We start from the raw sequence: 19,536 nt of genomic DNA, 5'->3' as shown, positions 1-19,536 counted from the left end.
ACACTTTACCAGCATCCAGCATGCGCTTGTAAAGCGCCTATACTGTCACAAACCAGCACCCAGCATTATGCTACTACCAGTAATGATGTAACTTCCCGGATCCTCCCGAAATCATCTGAAGATGAACCTGAAAGGGTTCGAAAACCGGTTAATGTAATAAAGCATTATTATTGAAAAAAGTGACTGGTTGCAGTTGTGTATAACTTATTTACATTAATATACAGTCACGGTTCTAAAATATCCGTAATGGATAAGCATAATAAACTGGTATTTGCTCAGGTTTGTGCTACATGTATCAGAATATACGAAAAGTCAATAATTCAAAACCTGGCCTGACTGATCAAAACCAGTGTCACTTCTGAAATCAGTATATCACAATTATCTAAAATCAGTAAAAAAACTTGGACCATTTTTTCATTGTTACCCAATGTTAGCTACTTTCTGGACATTATTATATTCATTGTAATTAACAATTCCAGGCTCACTGGCAATGAGCAGAAAAGGGAAGGAGGTTTGGAAGAATATATGGTCGTTGCTTTAGAGGGATGGAGACGGGTCACAGAAACAAAAGTGGTATCTTCACCAAAATCGAACCTTTCCCTTAACTGACAACATCCTGTAATACGAAAATCACGACAAATAGTGCATACATTTTTTGTTAGAACATTATTTTGAAGATCTAGCCTCCTAAACTCGCTTATCACTTTTACGCCCATGTTTACCCGTTCCAGTGGTTTTAAATGATTTTCGTCTGTAGGATTTATATTCTTGGCGTTTATTTGCTACAGATGCTGTTCATTCTTGTACTGGTTCCAAATACATCTGTAGGTTGAGGACATCCTGTTCTGCAGCACAATAATAAGTGTCTGTTCGTAAACTTTCGTCTGTGGATCATTCGTTGCTGCTAGGATAGCTGCTGCTGACTGCAGACATTCTTCGAAATTCCTTTTCGTGCAGTAAATTTTTTGGGGTTCTACAGTGAGGGGAAATAAAAGTGGCCGGGAGAACAGAGTTCCAGAGTACAAAGAAACACAGCACAGGAAAGGAAACACAGTACTAACCTGACTATAGCATATCATGAAAATGACCATCACTCATCTCTTGTTAATTTTTGGGCCCTGCTTAGCAAGTTGTTGAAGGCGGATCAACGCTGGACTGCTGAAATTGCTGTAGTCTCATCTGAAATGTTCTGAAGACTATGAGGGTTGTTGCGATACACCTCAGACTTAAGGGCTCCGCACACAAAGTAACCGCACACAGACAGACCAGGTAATCTGATTGGCCAGCAAGGGTCGCTACCAGACTGACCTCTGCTGCTAAAAGCTCTGTCAGGCACGAAGATTGTGCTCCAAGGTTCGGCCGGCTGTATGGGCAGTTGCTCCATCCTGTTGGAAGTAACTGTAGGTCTGGTCATATGCATACATTCACATCCAATCGTATCCACTCGTGTGGGTCCTTTTATTTGCGCCACCCTGTGTAATCCGATCAATCACTTGTGACAAAGATAACCATGTTAGTGTTGAACACAGCATATATGTTCCCGCACAAATCCACGAGCCTTCTAGATAATATTTTGCATGCTTCACCTGTTCGTATGTGCTGGGAATGCGAAATACACTGCCGAACATAGTGTTGTGTCCGTCATTTGCGAAACTATTTTACTCTTAACGTCGATGTCCGCATCTCTGAATAAAGAAATGGCTGTAGTATACAGCCGCCGTGCAGTAGCACCTGCATGAGCAGCTTCGGTGTCATCATGGGTACACCGGTGACAACTTAAAAAACTTAAGTCTCGACATTTTTATTTCTGTCATTGTAGTACGTCACAAAAATGCAGAAGCTCTTCACGCTTCTGATGTCACTGGACTCGCCCATTATAACGCTGAATTTAATTTTGTCCAAAATGTGTGTTAAGTCTTCACTGGCATACGTACCTGTTGCATTTGTCACAATATTTGTGGCTTCAGTGCGACCTAGCAATTTGAGAGTCACTATAATTTCTCTCGTCGAGGCTAGTTTACATGCAAGTTAATGACCGTTTTTCAGTCTCTCTTACCCTTTTTTTTTCAATGCAGTTTTCTTGCTGTCACTAGCTGAAGTGCTGCACTGAGTCAAAATTCTTGAGTTTGAAACTGCACTTTTCCGTCCGTTCTTGGAAGAATATTTTGTACATTATGAATGAAACACACACAAAATCGGTGTAATAATCTACAACATTTATTATTTGTTACACGAGCCGGTTTTTGACAGTTACGCCATCATCCGAACCCAAAACCACATATTGTTCAGCTGTAAAAACAGATTTGTACAACACATACTGCGCGTGAAAAACATCCTCTTTAGCCGGTCCAGTCAAACCACGGAATTGTGGACTTCGTTCTCATTCTTTTCGTTACTTCTATTTTTCGTGTAGCAGTTACATTGAGCTTCCTCGTCACTCTCGCTTCCGGTGTTATTCATTTTTTAAAACGATAGTTTAACCCAAAGAGAACCACTTGTATGAATATTAAGAGCTCAGATGGAAACCCAGTTCTAAGCAAAGAAGGGAAAGCAGAAAGGTGGAAGGAGTATATAGAGGGTCTATAGAAGGGCGATGTACTTGAGGACAATATTATGGAAAGGGAAGAGGATGAAGATTAAGATGAAATGGGAGATACGACGCTGCGTGAACAATTTGACAGAGCACTGAAAGACCTAAGTCGAAACAAGGCCCCGGGAGTAGACAACATCCCATTAGAACTACTGACGACCTTGGGAGAGCCAGTCCTGACAAAACTCTACCATCTGGTGAGCAAAATGTATGAGACAGGCGAAATACCCTCAGACTTCAAGAAGAATATAATAATTCCAATCCCAAAGAAAGCAGGCGTTGACAGATGTGAAAATTACCGAACTATCAGTTGAACAAGTCACGGCTGCAAAATACTAACGCGAATTCTTGAAGGACGAATGGAAAAACTAGTAGAAGCCGACCTAGGGGAAGATCAGTTTGGATTCCGTAGAAGTATTGGAACACGTTAGGCAATACTGACCCTACGACTTATCTTAGAAGCTAGATTAAGGAAAGGCAAACCTACATTTCTAGCATTTGTAGACTTAGAGAAAGCTTTTGACAATGTTGACTGGAATACTCTCTTTCAAATTCTGAAGGTGGCAGGGGTAAAATACAGGGAGCGAAAGTCTATTTACAATTTGTATAGAAATCAAATGGCAGTTATGAGTTGAGGGGCATGAAAGGGAAGCAGTGGTTGGGAAGGGAGTGAGACAGGGTTGTAGCCCCTCCCCGATGTTATTCAATCTGTATATTGAGCAAGCAGTGAAGGAAACAAAAGAAAAATTCGGAGTAGGTATTAAAATCCATGGAGAAGAAGTAAAAACTTTGAGGTTCGCCGATGACATTGTAATTCTGTCAGAGACAGCAAAGGACTTGGAAGAGCAGTTGAACGGAATGGACAGTGTCTTGAAAGGAGGATATAAGATGAACATCAATAAAAGCAAAACGAGGATAATGGAATGTAGTCGAATTAAGTCGGGTGATGCTGAGGGTATTAGATTAGGAAATGAGGCACTTAAAGTAGTAAAGGAGTTTTGCTATTTGGGAAGCCAAATAACTGATGATGGCCGAAGTAGAGAGGATATAAAATGTAGACTGACAATGGCAAGGAAAGCGTTTCTGAAGAAGAGAAATTTGTTGACATCGAGTATAGATTTAAGTGTCAGGAAGTCGTTTCTGAAAGTATTTGTATGGAGTGTAGCCATGTATGGAAGTGAAACATCGACGATAAATAGTTTAGACAAGAAGAGAATGGAAGCTTTCGAAATGTGGTGCTACAGAAGAATACTGAAGATTAGATGCGTAGATCACATAACTAATGAGGAGGTATTGAATAGAATTGGGGAGAAGAGGAGTTTGTGGCACAACTTGACTAGAAGAAGGGATCGGTTGGTAGGACACGTTCTGAGGCATCAAGGGATCACCAATTTAGTACTGGAGGGCAGCGTAGAGGGTAAAAATCGTAGAGGGAGACAAAGAGATGAATACACCAAGCAGATTCAGAAGGATTTAGGTTGCAGTAGGTACTGGGAGATGAAGAAGCTTGCACAGGATAGAGTAGCATGGAGAGCTGCATCAAACCAACTCAGGACTGAAGACCACAACAACAACAACAGTTTAACCCTAATTGTAAGCCGTAATACCCGTACAGGAACTCAAGATCTGTGAACACTTTAACTAAAGACGCTGTGTGACAGCAACTGACATTATTTATTATTGCCTTAGGTTTGCCTGAGTCTGTTACTGCAATGCGCTGTTTAAATGTTATATCCGACTGGAGTGCTGTCAGAATTATTTGCACTCGTTTCATTTTGCCGTGACAAGCAAAACAGGGAAAGTATCGAATGTTTAGCCTGTATCGTACAAGGTACTATCGTACATAGTACAAGCGTTTAAATTATCATATGCCTCCTTAGTTTTCGTACAAGTGACGCTGCGCCATTTCCCACCCGTACTCTCCTGCATTGTTGGCTCAGCAACAGTTGTTTCCTACATTGTTGGTACACGCGAATATGCTCTCCTGCACTATATTACAGTCACGGAGATTTAGCTACTTACCTTACAAGCTTTGATTCTTATGAGTGCTCTACATATGTTGAGTAATATTCTCAGGTGTCTCGCAGGGGTGCATTAAATTTTGTATATGAGGAGCCCATATTAAATAGGAGTAAAAAACTAGTTCAAGAAATGTAGTTGCGAGTTTATTGGGTAAGCCTGTGAACCTATATCATATTTACTGCTGGTGTGTGTCTTGTGAAGTTTACTACTTGCTTCTGTGGGCATGAGGCCGTTGTCCTGGTTGTTTCATCTTCCAATGTTGGAGATATAGTCAGAAAGTAGTTACAGATTCGAACAAGCTCTGCAAACCGAACTGTTTATATGTATTCACACATCGGTCGATTCGTGACGTCATCAAAAGACTGCTGCCTTAAATTCGCGGAGTTGCGTCGATTGTAGTGAGGAAGTCGTTAAAGCCTCTGATGATGTCTCTAGCACTGGAAGACGAAACGTTAGGCAGAATATTATGCGTTGGACTACGGCCTTATTGCCATAACACATGTATCAGGCCACGAAAGCATGCATTCTAAGATTACTACTACTGATTTTTCAGCTGATGTTTCTAATCCACTATGAGAGTGTCATTCATTAGTCCGTTTAGTTGTCATATCAAGGTCCTCTTCCACGCGATGCATGGTCTTCCTGCTGGAGCAAATATAAACTTCAGCTATGTATTTTAGTATCTTCGTGGGTGGAAGAATAACAGCTTCGAGATCTGGCGTATAAATTATGTCAAGCAAGTGAATAGAAATTGCTCCTTGTGGTAGACCAATATTTACTTGTCTCAGACCAATGATTTTACCGTTGAATCTGAGTAATGAACTTCTTTCTTTCATGAAACTACAGAATTTTTGTAGGAAATTTATTGGCATTTCAAGTCTTTCCAGTTTTGTGGTGTAATGTATTTATTTGCATTTTGTCATACGATTATGAATATCTAAAAATTCAGCAATGAATGTTTATCTCCGTTCAAAAGCTTAAAGTCTATAATTAGACAATAGAGTTCTCTATTGTCGCTTTAACTTTCCTGGAGCCAAATTGAGACATTGATAGAGCGTTATTCACTCCAGCTACCATACTACCCTTTGATTTACCAATCTTTTCAGGGTTCTTCCTATACTAGATGATAGCTCCATTGGTCTATAAGATTCAGCAATTGTAGGATCTTTACTGGGCTTAAGTATAAGAATAACAATGTGTATCTTAGTCTTCAATCAGCTCATCCTGGCACCATATTTGAAAATTTCCGATAAGACAATGTGGCTTGCTAAAGTAGATAACGAGTCATTGAACAGTGCATGCTGTGAACAGCAGAGCATGTACTGACACGTAAATGATTTGTTTCCTATATTTCCTGCTTCCCTTAAAGGCAAGAGGATGATATAATTGTTGTCTTTATTATTGTCCGATAGTAAATGTGGTTTGTCTGTCGCAGTTCGTGCCGCTATTTTGTCTACAAATGTTTTTATAACTGTGCTGACTTTTTCTGTAGCGAAAAATTTTACTTTGAATATATTAATAAGCGAAGAGCAGTGAGTTATACAGCATGCTTTCTTTTTCTTTTTTTAAAAAAAAACTGTGCATTAATGTATGCATCTTCATATTTTCGCGACGCAAATACTGATCGATAAAATTTCGGGCGTGCACCCGCATAAATTTGACTTCTTCTAATATTTCGGCTGAATATCGTCCAGCCGCCTTCCGAGAGAGCCGAGGTGACTGACGTTCCAGCACTCGCTCCGTCCTTTTAAAGCCGCGGACCGCACCACTGCGCATGCGGCCACAGATACACAGAGACGTTAATCGGCGGCAAAGACGTATGGCATATGCATGGAAATAGATCTATGGCTGCGCAGTCGATCCACACGGTGATATCGATGTATCACTGCGAGCCGCACCGTCGCGACGTCTTTGTGATTTTATTACAGAATTTGCCGGATTCCAAGATTTGTCCAAGCTGAAGCCGCTATCTCTATTGATTAAATTCGTCGCCAAGCGAATTTCAATTGCTTCCTTCACTAGAGAGTCCCAGAAGGATGAAGTCGAGGCTAAAATTTCGACGTTATCGTACACCACAGAGTGCCCAGTGTCAATACAGTGCTCGGCCACCGCAGATTTATTAGGTTGTAAGAGCCGGGTGTACCTGCGGTGCTCTTTGCTTCTCTCCTGGATAGTACGTGTGGTCTGTCCGATGTATGAACGGCCGCACTCACAGGGGATCATGTAAATCCCAGGCTTCCGAAGCACCAAATCATCTTTAACGGAACCCAGGAGTGCTGCTGTCTTTGGTGTAGGGCGAAAAATCACTTTCACTTCATGCTTACTGAGAATCCGTCCTATTTTTGACGATAGGTTTCCAACGTATGGCAGAAAAGCCATCGATTTAAAACTTTCCTTGTCTTCTCCTGATTTTCTTGTACCCACAGTTGGTTTCATTTGTAGCGCCTTACGTATCTGCTGTAGTGAGTACCCGTTGGCTTCAAAAACTCTTCTCAGGTGTAAAAGCTCGTCCTCCAGGCTGTTCTCTTCAGCAATGACATGTGCTCTGTGTACTAGAGTTCTGAGTACACTCATCGTATTTGAAGGATGGTGGCAGCTAATTGCGCGTAAATATAAATTCGTATGGGTCGGTTTTCGATAAACCGCGTGTTCCAAGGTGCCATCACCTATACGTCGTACCAGCACATCAAAAAATGGAGGCAGCCATCTTTTTCGATTTCCATCGTGAACTGAATTCGACTGTGGATGGAGTAGTGTGTGTAGTGTGGCCCCATGTGAAGACAAGTTAAAAGGATTTTTAGATCATCTGAACTCCATCCACAGACGAATTCAGTTCACAATGGAAATCGAAAAAGATGGCTACCTCCATTTTTGGATGTGCTGGTACGGCGTAAAGATGATAGCACCTTGGGACTCGCGGTTTATCGAAAACCGACCCATACGGATTTATATAGCATGTCAGGGATGAATTAAGGAGACAGGTTGCATCAAGTCAGCATCCAACAACCATTCTCCGAGACTTGCGAGCAGCTCTGCCGGAAGAATGGCCGTTATTGCCTCAACATGAGATTGATGACATCATTCACAGCATGTCCCGTCGTTGTCAGGCCTATACTGATGCCAGAGGTGGTCTCACCCCATACTGAGCACATTAACCAGTAGTCAGAATGTGTGTGCAAATCTGTTAAGTTGAAAAAAAAAAAACGAAGAATGTTTTTGGACTACCGTTAGGCGTGTTGCTGTTGATTACGTTTTGTATTCTTTACATTGTTTCTAGTTTACCATCACCTATTTACACAGTTTCGTGGCAACATAAACGCAAACTTGCAAAACTTCCGTTTGTTGCTTTAATTTTGGACACTAATATGTTACCAAAAAACGAAATCCACAAAACCCTTGATACTGAGAGAAGATATAAAATAACTCAAAGATTGAAGTCAACAAGGCGTATTTTCTCCCCAAGCGTGTTACCGAACAAACAAACGAACTGCTTCTCTTCATTATACATCAAACCTAGAAAATCATGCGACACACGAAAAACTTTCTTTACTGTCATTCAGTGGTGTAGAAAAGGGGGGAGGGGAAATGCAGAGTTTTGATTCATATACTGAGTGAATAATCGTCAATTATCTGTAATACAATATGTTTTTGTATCATCTATTCAATTCATTTTTATAGCATGACTTGTCTCGAAACTGACCAATTCATTTATATAAAAAATCATAATTCTGAAGTCTTACACCCCGCCCCTCAGTTCCTGGATAATTTCTCTGTACGCCAGTGAGGATTTCTAAATAGTATTTCCAAATGCGCAACAACTCCCAGTGGTAGTGTCTAGGGTAACTGACCAAATACCGAGCGTGTGTTTGTTTACTTGAGGGTCAAACGACTAACAGAGTCTGTGGAACGTGAAAAATGTTTCGTCATATTAATTGCAAGAAAGGGAGTAGCGCGTCTGAGATTGTGTTTGTCCAGTTCACATGAACTGATATTTCATGATAAGTTTTTTATTTTTTTTGGAAGATTTATTAAATAATTCTGTTAATTTAGTCATACTAGTCAAATATGACAATAAATTTAACTTTTGTATCAGTCATTGAATATTAAGGTTATGCCGTTACCGTTTAAATAGGGTGGTCAGGAAGAGTCTGAAGAGCATGATAGAGAGTTTCACGGAAGGTTGCGCTGAGGAATAATTGTTAAGAAAAACATTCGATAAGTTGCGCCGTTTCCGAGTAATTTAACATTGATTTTAGCCCATCACCTACACGCCCTGTTGTTGTTGTTGTTGTTGTTGTGGTCTTCAGTCCTGAGACTGCAGCTCTCCATGCTACTCTATCCTGTGCAAGCTTCTATATCTCCCAGTACCTACTGCAGCCTACATCTTTCTGAATCTGCTTAGTGTATTCATCTCTTGGTCTCCCTCTACGATTTTTACCCTCCATGCTGCCCTACAGTACTAAATTGGTGATCCCTTGATGCCTCAGAACATGTCCTACCAACCGATCCCTTCTTCTGGTCAAGTTGTGCCACAAACTCCTCTTCTCCCCAATTCTATTCAATACCTCCTCATTAGTTATGTGATCTACCCATCTAATCTTCAGCATTCTTCTGTAGCACCACATTTCGAAAGCTTCTATTCTCTTCTTGTCCAAACTATTAATCGTCCATGTTTCACTTCCATACATGGCTACACTCCATACAAATACTTTCAGAAACGACTTCCTGACACTTAAATCTATACTCGATGTTAACAAATTTCTCTTCTTCAGAAACGCTTTCCTTGCCATTGCCAGTCTACATTTTATATCCTCTCTACTTCGACCATCATCAGTTATTTTGCTCCCCAAATAGCAAAACTCCTTTACTACTTTAAGTGTCTCATTTTCTAATCTAATTCCCTCAGCATCACACGACTTAACTCGACTACATTCCATTATCCTCGTTTTGCTTTTATTGATGTTCATCTTATACCCTCCTTTCAAGACACTGTCCATTCCGTTCAACTGCTCTTCCAAGTCTTTTGCTGTCTCTGACAGAATTACAATGTCATCGGCAAACCTCAAAGTTTTTATTTCTTCTCCATGGATTATAATACCACTCCGAATTTTTCTTTTGTTTCCTTTACTGCTTGCTCAATATACAAATTGAATGGCATCGGGGAGAGGCTACAATCCTGTCTCACTCCCTTCCCAACCACTGCTTCCCTTTCATTTCCCTCGACTCTTATAACTGCCATCCGCTGACTGTTCAAATTGTAAATAGCCTTTCGCTCCCTGTATCTTACCCCTGTTACCTTCAGAATTTGAAAGAGAGTATTCCAATCAACATTGTCAAAAGATTTTCTAAGTCTACAAATGCTAGAAACGTAGGTTTGCCTTTCCTTAATCTTTCTTCTAAGATAAGTCGTAGGATCAGTATTGCCTCACGTGTTCCAACATCGGAATCTGTAAATAGTTCGCATTAGTATTTTGCAGCTGTGACTTATTAAACTGATAATTCGGTAATTTTCACATCTGTCAACACCTGCTTTCTTTGGGATTGGAATTATTACTTCTTGAAGTCTGAGGGAATTTCGCCTGTCTCATACATTTTGCTCACCAGATGGTAGAGTTTTGTCAGGACTGGCTCTCCCAAGGCTGTCAGTAGTTCTAATGGGATGTTGTCTACTCCCGGGGCCTTGTTTCGACTTAGGTCTTTCAGTGCTCTGTCAAACTCTTCACGCAGCGTCGTATCACCCATTTCATCTTCATCTACATCCTCTTCCCTTTCTATAACATTGTTCTCAAGTACATCGCCCTTGTGTAGACCCTGTATATACTCCTTCCACCTTTCTGCTTTCCCTTCTTTGCTTAGAACTGGGTTTCCATCTGAGCTCTTGATATTCATAAAAGTAGTTCTCTTTTCTCCAAAGGTCTCTTTAATTTTCCTCTAGGCAGTATCTATCTTACCCATAGTGAGATAAGCCTCTACATTTTTACATTACCGAGCGGGGTGGCGCAGTGGTTAGACACTGGACTCGCATTCGGGAGGACGACGGTTCAATCCCGCGTCCGGCCTTCCTGATTTAGGTTTTCCGTGATTTCCCTAAATCACTCCAGGCAAATGCCGGGATGGTTCCTCTGAAAGGGCACAGCCGACTTCCTTCCCAATCCTTCTGTAATCCGATGAGACCGATGACCACGCTGTCTGGTCTCCTTCCCCAAACCAACCAACCAACCAACCAACCATTCTTACATTTGTCCTCTAGCCATCCCTGCTTAGCCATTTTGCACTTCCTGTCGATCTCATTATTGAGACGTTTGTATTCCTTTTTGCCTGCTTCACTTACTGCATTTTTGTATTTTCTCCTTTCATCAATTAAATTCAGTATCTCTTCTGTTACCCAAGGATTTCTACTAGCCCTCGCCTTTTTACCTATTTGATCCTCTGCTGCCTTCACTATTTCATTCTTCAGAGCTACCCATTCTTCTTCTACTGTATTTCTTTCCCTCATTCTTGCCAATTGTTCCCTTATGCTCTCCCTGAAACTCTGTGCAACCTCTGGTTTAGTCAGTTTATCCAGGTCCCATCTCCTTAAATTCCCACCTTTTTGCAGTTTCTTTAGTTTTAATCTACAGTTCATAACCAACAGATTGTGGTCAGAGTCCACATCTGCTCCTGGAAATGCCTTACAATTTAAAATCTGGTTCCTAAATCTCTGTCTTATCATTATATAATCTATTTGAAACCTTCTAGTATCTCCAGGGTTCTTTCATGTATATATCCTTCTTTCATGATTGTTGAACCAAGTGTTAGCTATGATTAAGTTATGCTCTGTGCAAAATTCTACCAGGCAGCTTCCTCTTGCATTTCTTAGCCCCAATCCATATTCACCTACTACGTTTCCTTCTCTTCCTTTTCCTACTGCCGAATTCCAGTCACCCATGACTATTAAATTTTCTTCTCCCTTCACTACCTGAATAATTTATATCATCATGCATTACACGCCCTAAAATGCGGAAATGCACAGACATCTGTGGTCTGTGACTTACCACGTGTTCAAATGCTCATTGCGAGTTAAAATGTACGTTTTTCAGAGGTGATAAAATTAAGGTAGGTGAGCGAAAAGTAGATTTTTTTCGGCTTGAGGAAAGCTAACGCTGAACGCCTTTGGCGACGCTGTCTGGGTCAGACTGCTTGAATTTGCGCTTGCGACGATCTGACTGGCCAGTTTCAAAATGATAAGATACTTAGAAACGGCATCGTGTATCGAATTTTTTTTTCACAGTAGTTATTTACCAGCAAAGCCTCCCTTCTGACACCCTTGCAAGCTTGTCAGATTGTTTCTGAGCATCCTGAATAAACCCAAAATGGTTTTAAATGCATGAGAGTAATGCTCCAAAGGACAGACCCGTTGGGGAAAAATTACTGTAAGAGCGGAATATGACTTTGTATGTACCGTAATGTATAGAATTATGTTCGTAAACGAACGGAAAACGTTTCATTACCTACTTAATTACAGGGATGCAATTACCGCGCCCACAGGTCCTGCTGTACGGGTTATGGGGGAGGCCACAAACAAGTCATCCCTTAGCTTAGTGTACCTAAATATATAATTTTGCTTTCGATTCATATTTCATTTCGGTAACAGTTCCACAAAGCTGCCTAATCTTTCGCTGATATGGCACACTTACAAGTTATGCCTAAAAACACACAGTTTTGAGGGTGTTTTCGAATTATGTTAATCGAGAAACAGAAAAAAATTGATAGCATGATGAAGGAAAAAAGAAAACTTGAATATGGCGAAATCACGTAAATCTAGTAGGGCGGACATGTTTATTTTCTACTAGCCAATAGTAGTACCACTTGTTCAGTGGAATGTATTGAGGCGAAAATCTCCCACAATGCTGACAACATTTGTAGCTCATGTTAAGATCTAACCACTTGCTATGATGGAAATGCCTCAAGGAAGTCACAAGGTTTCGTGAAAGCGCGCTACAGCTCAAGGTCAAAAAGTTCCCTGCGTAAGGGCTAGTGCAGTGTCATTTAGTGTCAGCTCTAGACTGGCGAGAAAGGCGGCAAGCGTCATGAAAACTTAAGAATTTTGTCGTCGAATTCCGAACAATGCTAGGGGGCATTGCCTCAAGAAAACTTGGACAGGTCATAAAATAGGGCCACGTTAAGGCGCGTACACACTAGGCCAACGAGGGCCAACGAACGACAGCCAACAGCTTCGTTGGCCGAGATTTGCTTATTCTGTACGGATGGCAAATCGGAGCCAACGAGGCGGTTGGCCTTGGTTGTGGTTCTGTCTGCTGGCGGTAATGTCAAAGCTTTGGTGTTTGGATGGCCTTGGGGTCCCTCTCCTAGTGTGGACGCCGGGTCGAATGTTCGTCGGTTCTGTAGCAGTCGCACTTGGTATGTTTTATTGACGAGTTTCGCTCTTTAATTTAACAAGAGCATCATCAGATACTCTGGAATTTACTGTTTAAAGTACCGTAGCAGTGTGTTAAAGAGTGAAACCGGTCAATAAAACGTATTGAGTCGGACTTGTGGCTGTCCTGAAAAACTTCCTTTCCTCACGGGCAATAGCTGCTTTCGCAAAAGGTGTGTATTTATGGTGTTTAAAAATACTGGAGTATGGAGTGGTTCGTGAACGGGAATGTTTATGAGATCCTAAGAACTGCGATTATAAAAGCAAATTGAAAAGACGAGACGGTCGGAGGGAAACAAGTTAGCCGTTAGAAAGAAATGTGCACGGAGTGAAAAAGAAAATAGAGTCTTTGTTGACATCGTTTCACCATGAACTACAAACAACCAAACTAGGAGCGACCATTGCTGTATCTGCTGCAGGTACAGCTCTCCTAAAAGTAGTCATCTTTGGGAATTTTATGACCTAATTTCAATAATAAATCCGTAGCTTTCATTCAGGAAAAAATTATGAAGTAGCCCATATTCCAGTTCAGCTTTAAGGTAGACAATTTTGTGCCACCACACTGCTTCCTATTTTTTGAAATAGAGGTCGTCCATCAGCGTCGTTTCTTCTTCTTCTTATTTTTCTTCCAGTAAAATAGGTGCTGCACATGCGACAACTGCTAAATTCTCTTCTTCCCTCATAATATCGGTCGGTGAAATTGTAATTAAAAGCTACTTTATAAGAGTAAGAAAACGGGAGCAACGTCGGCAAGTTGTCAGAGCCAATTGCGATTTCACACTGCCGGAACCCTTGGCCCCAAGCCCTTCGTTTGGTGAAGATGGGAAGCCGAACGCCAGTGCATTGGCGACCAACGTTCGGCTGAATCCAGTCTGTGTCGTTCGTTGGCCTAGTGTGTACGTACCATTACGTGAATGCAGTGATCCCTAGAGCACAGAGTAAGGAATTGAGAGGTTACTTGACACAAATATTTACTGTGATGAAGGTCAACTGCTTAGATCGCCGCTACACAAGTATGAAGGAAAAGGGTACATGACCACTATTTCACTTAGACAAGAAAGCTTTTCGATTTTAAATAAATAAATAAAAAATAAGACCAGCTGCGAGTCGGATTCGCTCTCTGAGGGTTCCGTACAAAGTTAATTATGTATACAGACAGCTCATCCATTCTGGAAATCGAGAATTTCAACGGTTTTTGCCTGTTATCGACATTGATTCTAGCAAAATATCGATCCCGCGAATTCCAAGATTTTTGAGATTGTTTTAATTTTAAGTCAGAACTGGAATAACAAGTGACAAAAGAAATACGTTTCTCGCGTGATGTAATTACAATGTAACAATTTTCTAATTTTTTTCCGCCGGCCGGTGCGGCCGAGCGGTTCTAGGCGCTTCAGTCTGGAACCGCGCGATCGCTACGGTCGCAGTTTCGAATCCTGCCTCGGGCAGGTGTGTGTGTGATATTCTTAGGTTAGTTAGGTTTAAGTAGTTCTAAGTTCTAGGGGACTGATGACCTCAGAAGTTAAGTCCCATAGTGTTCAGAGCCTTTTAATTTTTTTTCCTTCACTTGTACTGTGAAACCTTGCTTCTTGCCAAATTTCATGATTTTAGGTCAACAGGCCGTATCCTACAGTTTTTAATAAGTGAGTTTGTATGTGTCAAAATATGTAACGTAAGATCCCTTTTTCTCAAGAACGGGTAGACATATCAAGTTGAATTTTGTGTCACATACTGATAAGTAGTGGTCACGACGTTGGGGTCACGGATTTACTTCAAACTTTGTACACCTACAGTAGGCCATCAAAACAACATAATGTGCAAGTAGGGAGGGAGATGCACTACTCTGGCAATTCCAGGAAAATCGCGAGATGCATTGCGCCTCTGTCATGTAACTGATGTACCTGTTCGAAGATACCTACCGTAGGGATATATTGTGGTCAAGATATATTGTGGTCAAGTGTCATAGGATTAATAGATTTTTGCATCAGTTTAAACGATCGTAATTGTGCTATTGTGAAGAACACTAAGGACAATCAATACTTTTCGACCTTCTTGCGGAACATCTTCCATGATCCTCCCCGTGGCAGGATTCTTCATCGCAGGAGATGAATTTGATACATTTACACAAGGAGGTGAACAGATCACAATACCTAGACGACATTGCGAGAAAACATGTCATGAAAACGGGGCGGCATCGTTCGTGGAGTACCGACGCCGCTTGTGGGTGTTACAGAGCTGCAGCTTTGTGTTTTTCTTTTTATTTCAGAGATAAGTCGTGGAAAAGGTGGATTTATTTTTGTCAATAAATGAATATTCTCCTGTGGCCATTTACCCCTTCAATATGTTCCTCTTTTGTGACGGAGACATCGTGTCCCAGCTCGTACAATGACCCCTGCCTACTTTTCCCCCCCGAGACCGTTCCTTCTATTCCTTTACCCTATGGGAAAAAAGGTGCAATGAATAAAACAAAAAGAAGTGGTTAGCGTTCGCGCTTGGTGAGAGTATCATGAGCGAGGCAACGTTTCGAATCCCGTCAACGTATGTTTTTTAATTTTATGTTTTGTTCTCCTAACATTTCGAGATTAGAATGCTAAAGCACTTGTCCAATAGCCATTGCATCCGCAGAAATCGTCGCTGGTTGCTCTGTATCAATAAGGTCTGCTTCTTGAAGACGACTTTCACAGATCGCGAACGCATCTTTTAACAGACGTTCTGTAACTGCATTAGGCATTGAATTGTCATGACATTCATTATCTGCAGTAGTCGAAGAATAGGGGTCAGCTTCGTTTTTGTAGCACAAGTGTAAGTTCTGTGATATTGAAAAAATATGCACCTACACTATTCGTTCCTGCTACATTAGCAACGTGTCAACGCTATGCTGCTTCACTGCCAAATGGGACCTACCTTTGTGCCTGCAGCGAGCGTCGAGATGTAAAGTAGTTCCAAATACCTTACCGGATTGCATATATTAAGGGTTTCGCAAATCACGACAGGTATTCATTTTTTTGCAAAACTCTTTGCGTTTCTTTGTTTACTTGTCGATAGTTATAAATTTGTTTGATCTAATAATTAAATCCCCCCCCCCCCCCCCAATGAACCATAGACATTGCCGTTGGTGGGGAGGCTTGCGTGCCTCAGCGATACAGATAGCCGTACCGTAGGTGCAACCACAACACAGGGGTATCTGTTGAAAGGCCAGACAAACGTATGGTACCTGAAGAGGAGCAGCAGCCTTTTCAGTAGTTGCAATGCAACAGTCTGGATGATTGACTGATCTGGCCTTGTAACACTAACCAAAACGGCCTTGCTGTGCTGGTACTGCGAACGGCTGAAAGCAAGGGGAAACTACGGCCGTAATTTTTCCCGAGGGCATGCAGCTTTACTGTATGGATAAATGATGATGGCGTCCTCTTGGGTAAAATATTCCGGAGGTAAAATAGTCCCCCATTCGGATCTCCGGGCGGGGACTACTCAAGAGGACGTCGTTATCAGGAGAAAGAAAACTGGCGTTCTACGGATCGGAGCGTGGAATGTCAGATCCCTTAATTGGGATCATCATCATCATCATCATCATCATCATCTTCATTTAAGACTGATTATGCCTTTCAGCGTTCAGTCTGGAGCATAGCCCCCCTTATACAGTTCCTCCATGATCCCCTATTCAGTGCTAACATTGGTGCCTCTTCTGATGTTAAACCTATTACTTCAAAATCATTCTTAACCGAATCCAGGTACCTTCTCCTCGGTCTGCCCCGACTCCTCCTACCCTCTACTGCTGAATCCATGAGTCTCTTGGGTAACCTTGCTTCTCCCATGCGTGTAACATGACCCCACCATCTAAGCCTGTTCGCCCTGACTGCTACATCTATAGAGTTCATTCCCAGTTTTTCTTTGATTTCCTCATTGTGGACACCCTCCTGCCATTGTTCCCATCTACTAGTACCTGCAATCATCCTAGCTACTTTCATATCCGTAACCTCAACCTTGTTGATAAGATAACCTGAATCCACCCAGCTTTCGCTCCCATACAACAAAGTTGGTCGAAAGATTGAACGGTGCACAGATAACTTAGTCTTGGTACTGACTTCCTTCTTGCAGAAGAGAGTAGATCGTAGCTGAGCGCTCACTGCATTAGCTTTGCTACACCTCGCTTCCAGTTCTTTCACTATGTTGCCATCCTGTGAGAATATGCATCCTAAGTACTTGAAACCGTCCACCTGTTCTAACTTTGTTCCTCCTATTTGGCACTCAATCCGTTTATATTTCTTTCCCACTGACATTACTTTCGTTTTGGAGATGCTAATCTTCATACCATAGTCCTTACATTTCTGATCTAGCTCTGAAATATTACTTTGCAAACTTTCAATCGAATCTGCCATCACAACTAAGTCATCCGCATATGCAAGACTGCTTATTTTGTGTACACATATCTTAATCTCACCCAGCCAGTCTACTGTTTTCAACATATGATCCATAAATAATATGAACAACAGTGGAGACAGGTTGCAGCCTTGTCTTACCCCTGAAACTACTCTGAACCATGAACTCAATTTACCGTCAACTCTAACTGCTGCCTGACTATCCATGTAAAGACCTTTAATTGCTTGCAAAAGTTTGCCTCCTATTCCATAATCTTGTAGAATAGACAATAACTTCCTCCTAGGAACCCGGTCATATGCCTTTTCTAGATCTATAAAGCATAGATACAATTCCCTGTTCCACTCGTAACACTTCTCTATTATTTGCCGTAAGCTAAAGATCTGGTCCTGACAACCTCTAAGAGGCCTAAACCCACACTGATTTTCATCCAATTGGTCCTCAACTAATACTCGCACTTTCCTTTCAACAATACCGGAGAAGATTTTACCCACAACGCTGATTAAAGAGATACCTCTGTAGTTGTTACAATCTTTTCTGTTTCCATATTTAAAGATTGGTGTGATTACTGCTTTTGTCCAGTCTGATGGAACCTGTCCCGACTCCCAGGCCATTTCAATTATCCTGTGTAGCCATTTAAGCCCTGATATTCCACTGTATTTGATGAGTTCCGACTTAATTTCATCCACCCCAGCCGCTTTATTGCACTGCAATCTATTGACCATTTTTTCCACTTCCTCAAATGTGATCCTATTTCCATCACCATTCCTATCCCATTCTACCTCGAAATCTGAAACATTACTGATCGCATTTTCACCTACATTGAGCAACTCTTCAAAATATTCCCTCCATCTGCCCAAGGCGTCCACAGGATTCACCAGCAGTTTTCCTGACCTGTCCAAAATACTTGTCATTTCCTTCTTACCTCCCTTTCGAAGACTGCTAATTACACTCCAGAATGGTTTTCCAGCAGCTTGACCCATAGTCTCCAACCTGTTTCCAAAGTCTTCCCACGATTTCTTCTTGGATGCTGCAATTATCTGTTTGGCTTTGTTTCTTTCTTCAACATAACTTTCTCTGTCTACCTGGGTTCTGGTATGTAGCCATTTTTGATACGCCTTCTTTTTCCTTTTACCGGCTGCCTTGACTGTATCATTCCACCAAGCTGTTTGCTTCATCCTACTTTTACACACTACTGTTCCAAGACATTGTTTAGCCACTTCTAGTACTGTGTCCCTGTACCTTGTCCATTCCTTTTCCAATGACTGTAATTGACTACATTCAACTAACTAGTACCTTTCTGAGATCGCTGTTATGTACTTGTGCCTGACTTCCTTAACCTGAAGTTTCTCCACTCTTATCCTCCTACATATGGACCTGACCTCCTGCACTTTCGGCCTCACAATCCCAATTTCACTGCAGATTAAATAATGATCAGTGTCATCAAAGAATCCCCTAAATACACGTGTGTCCCTCACAGCCTTCCTGAATTCCTGATCTGTTATTATATAGTCAATGACAGAACTGGTTCCCCTGCCTTCCCAAGTATACCGGTGGATGTTCTTATGTTTAAAAAAGGAGTTTGTGATTACTAAGCCCATACTGGCACAGAAATCCAAGAGTTTTTTCCCGTTCCTGTTGGCCTCCATATCCTCTCCAAATTTACCCATAACCTTTTCATACCCTTCTGTTCGATTTCCAATCCTGGCGTTAAAATCACCCATGAGCAGAACACTGTCCTTGTCCTTTACTCTAACAACTACATCACTGAGTGCCTCATAAAAACTATCCATCTTATCTTGATCTGTCCCTTCACAATGCGAATATACTGACACAATCCTAATTTTCTTGCTAGACACTGTCAAATCTATCCACATCAGTCGTTCGTTTACATACCTTATTGCAACTACACTGGGTTCCATTTCTTTCCTGATGTAAAGCCCTACACCCCATTGTGCTATTCCTGGTTTGACTCCTGACAGGTAGACCTTGTATTCTCCCACTTCCTCTTCTTTCTCACCCCTTACCCGAATGTCACTAACAGCTAAAACGTCCAGCCCCATCTTACTTGCAGCCTCTGCCAGCTCTACCTTCTTCCCAGAGTAGCCCCCATTGATATTAATAGCTCCCCATC

Source organism: Schistocerca cancellata, chromosome 1 (genome assembly GCF_023864275.1).
Source record: "Schistocerca cancellata isolate TAMUIC-IGC-003103 chromosome 1, iqSchCanc2.1, whole genome shotgun sequence".
Classification (NCBI taxonomy): Eukaryota; Metazoa; Arthropoda; class Insecta; order Orthoptera; family Acrididae; genus Schistocerca; species Schistocerca cancellata.
Note: the sequence above shows the minus strand (reverse complement) of the source record.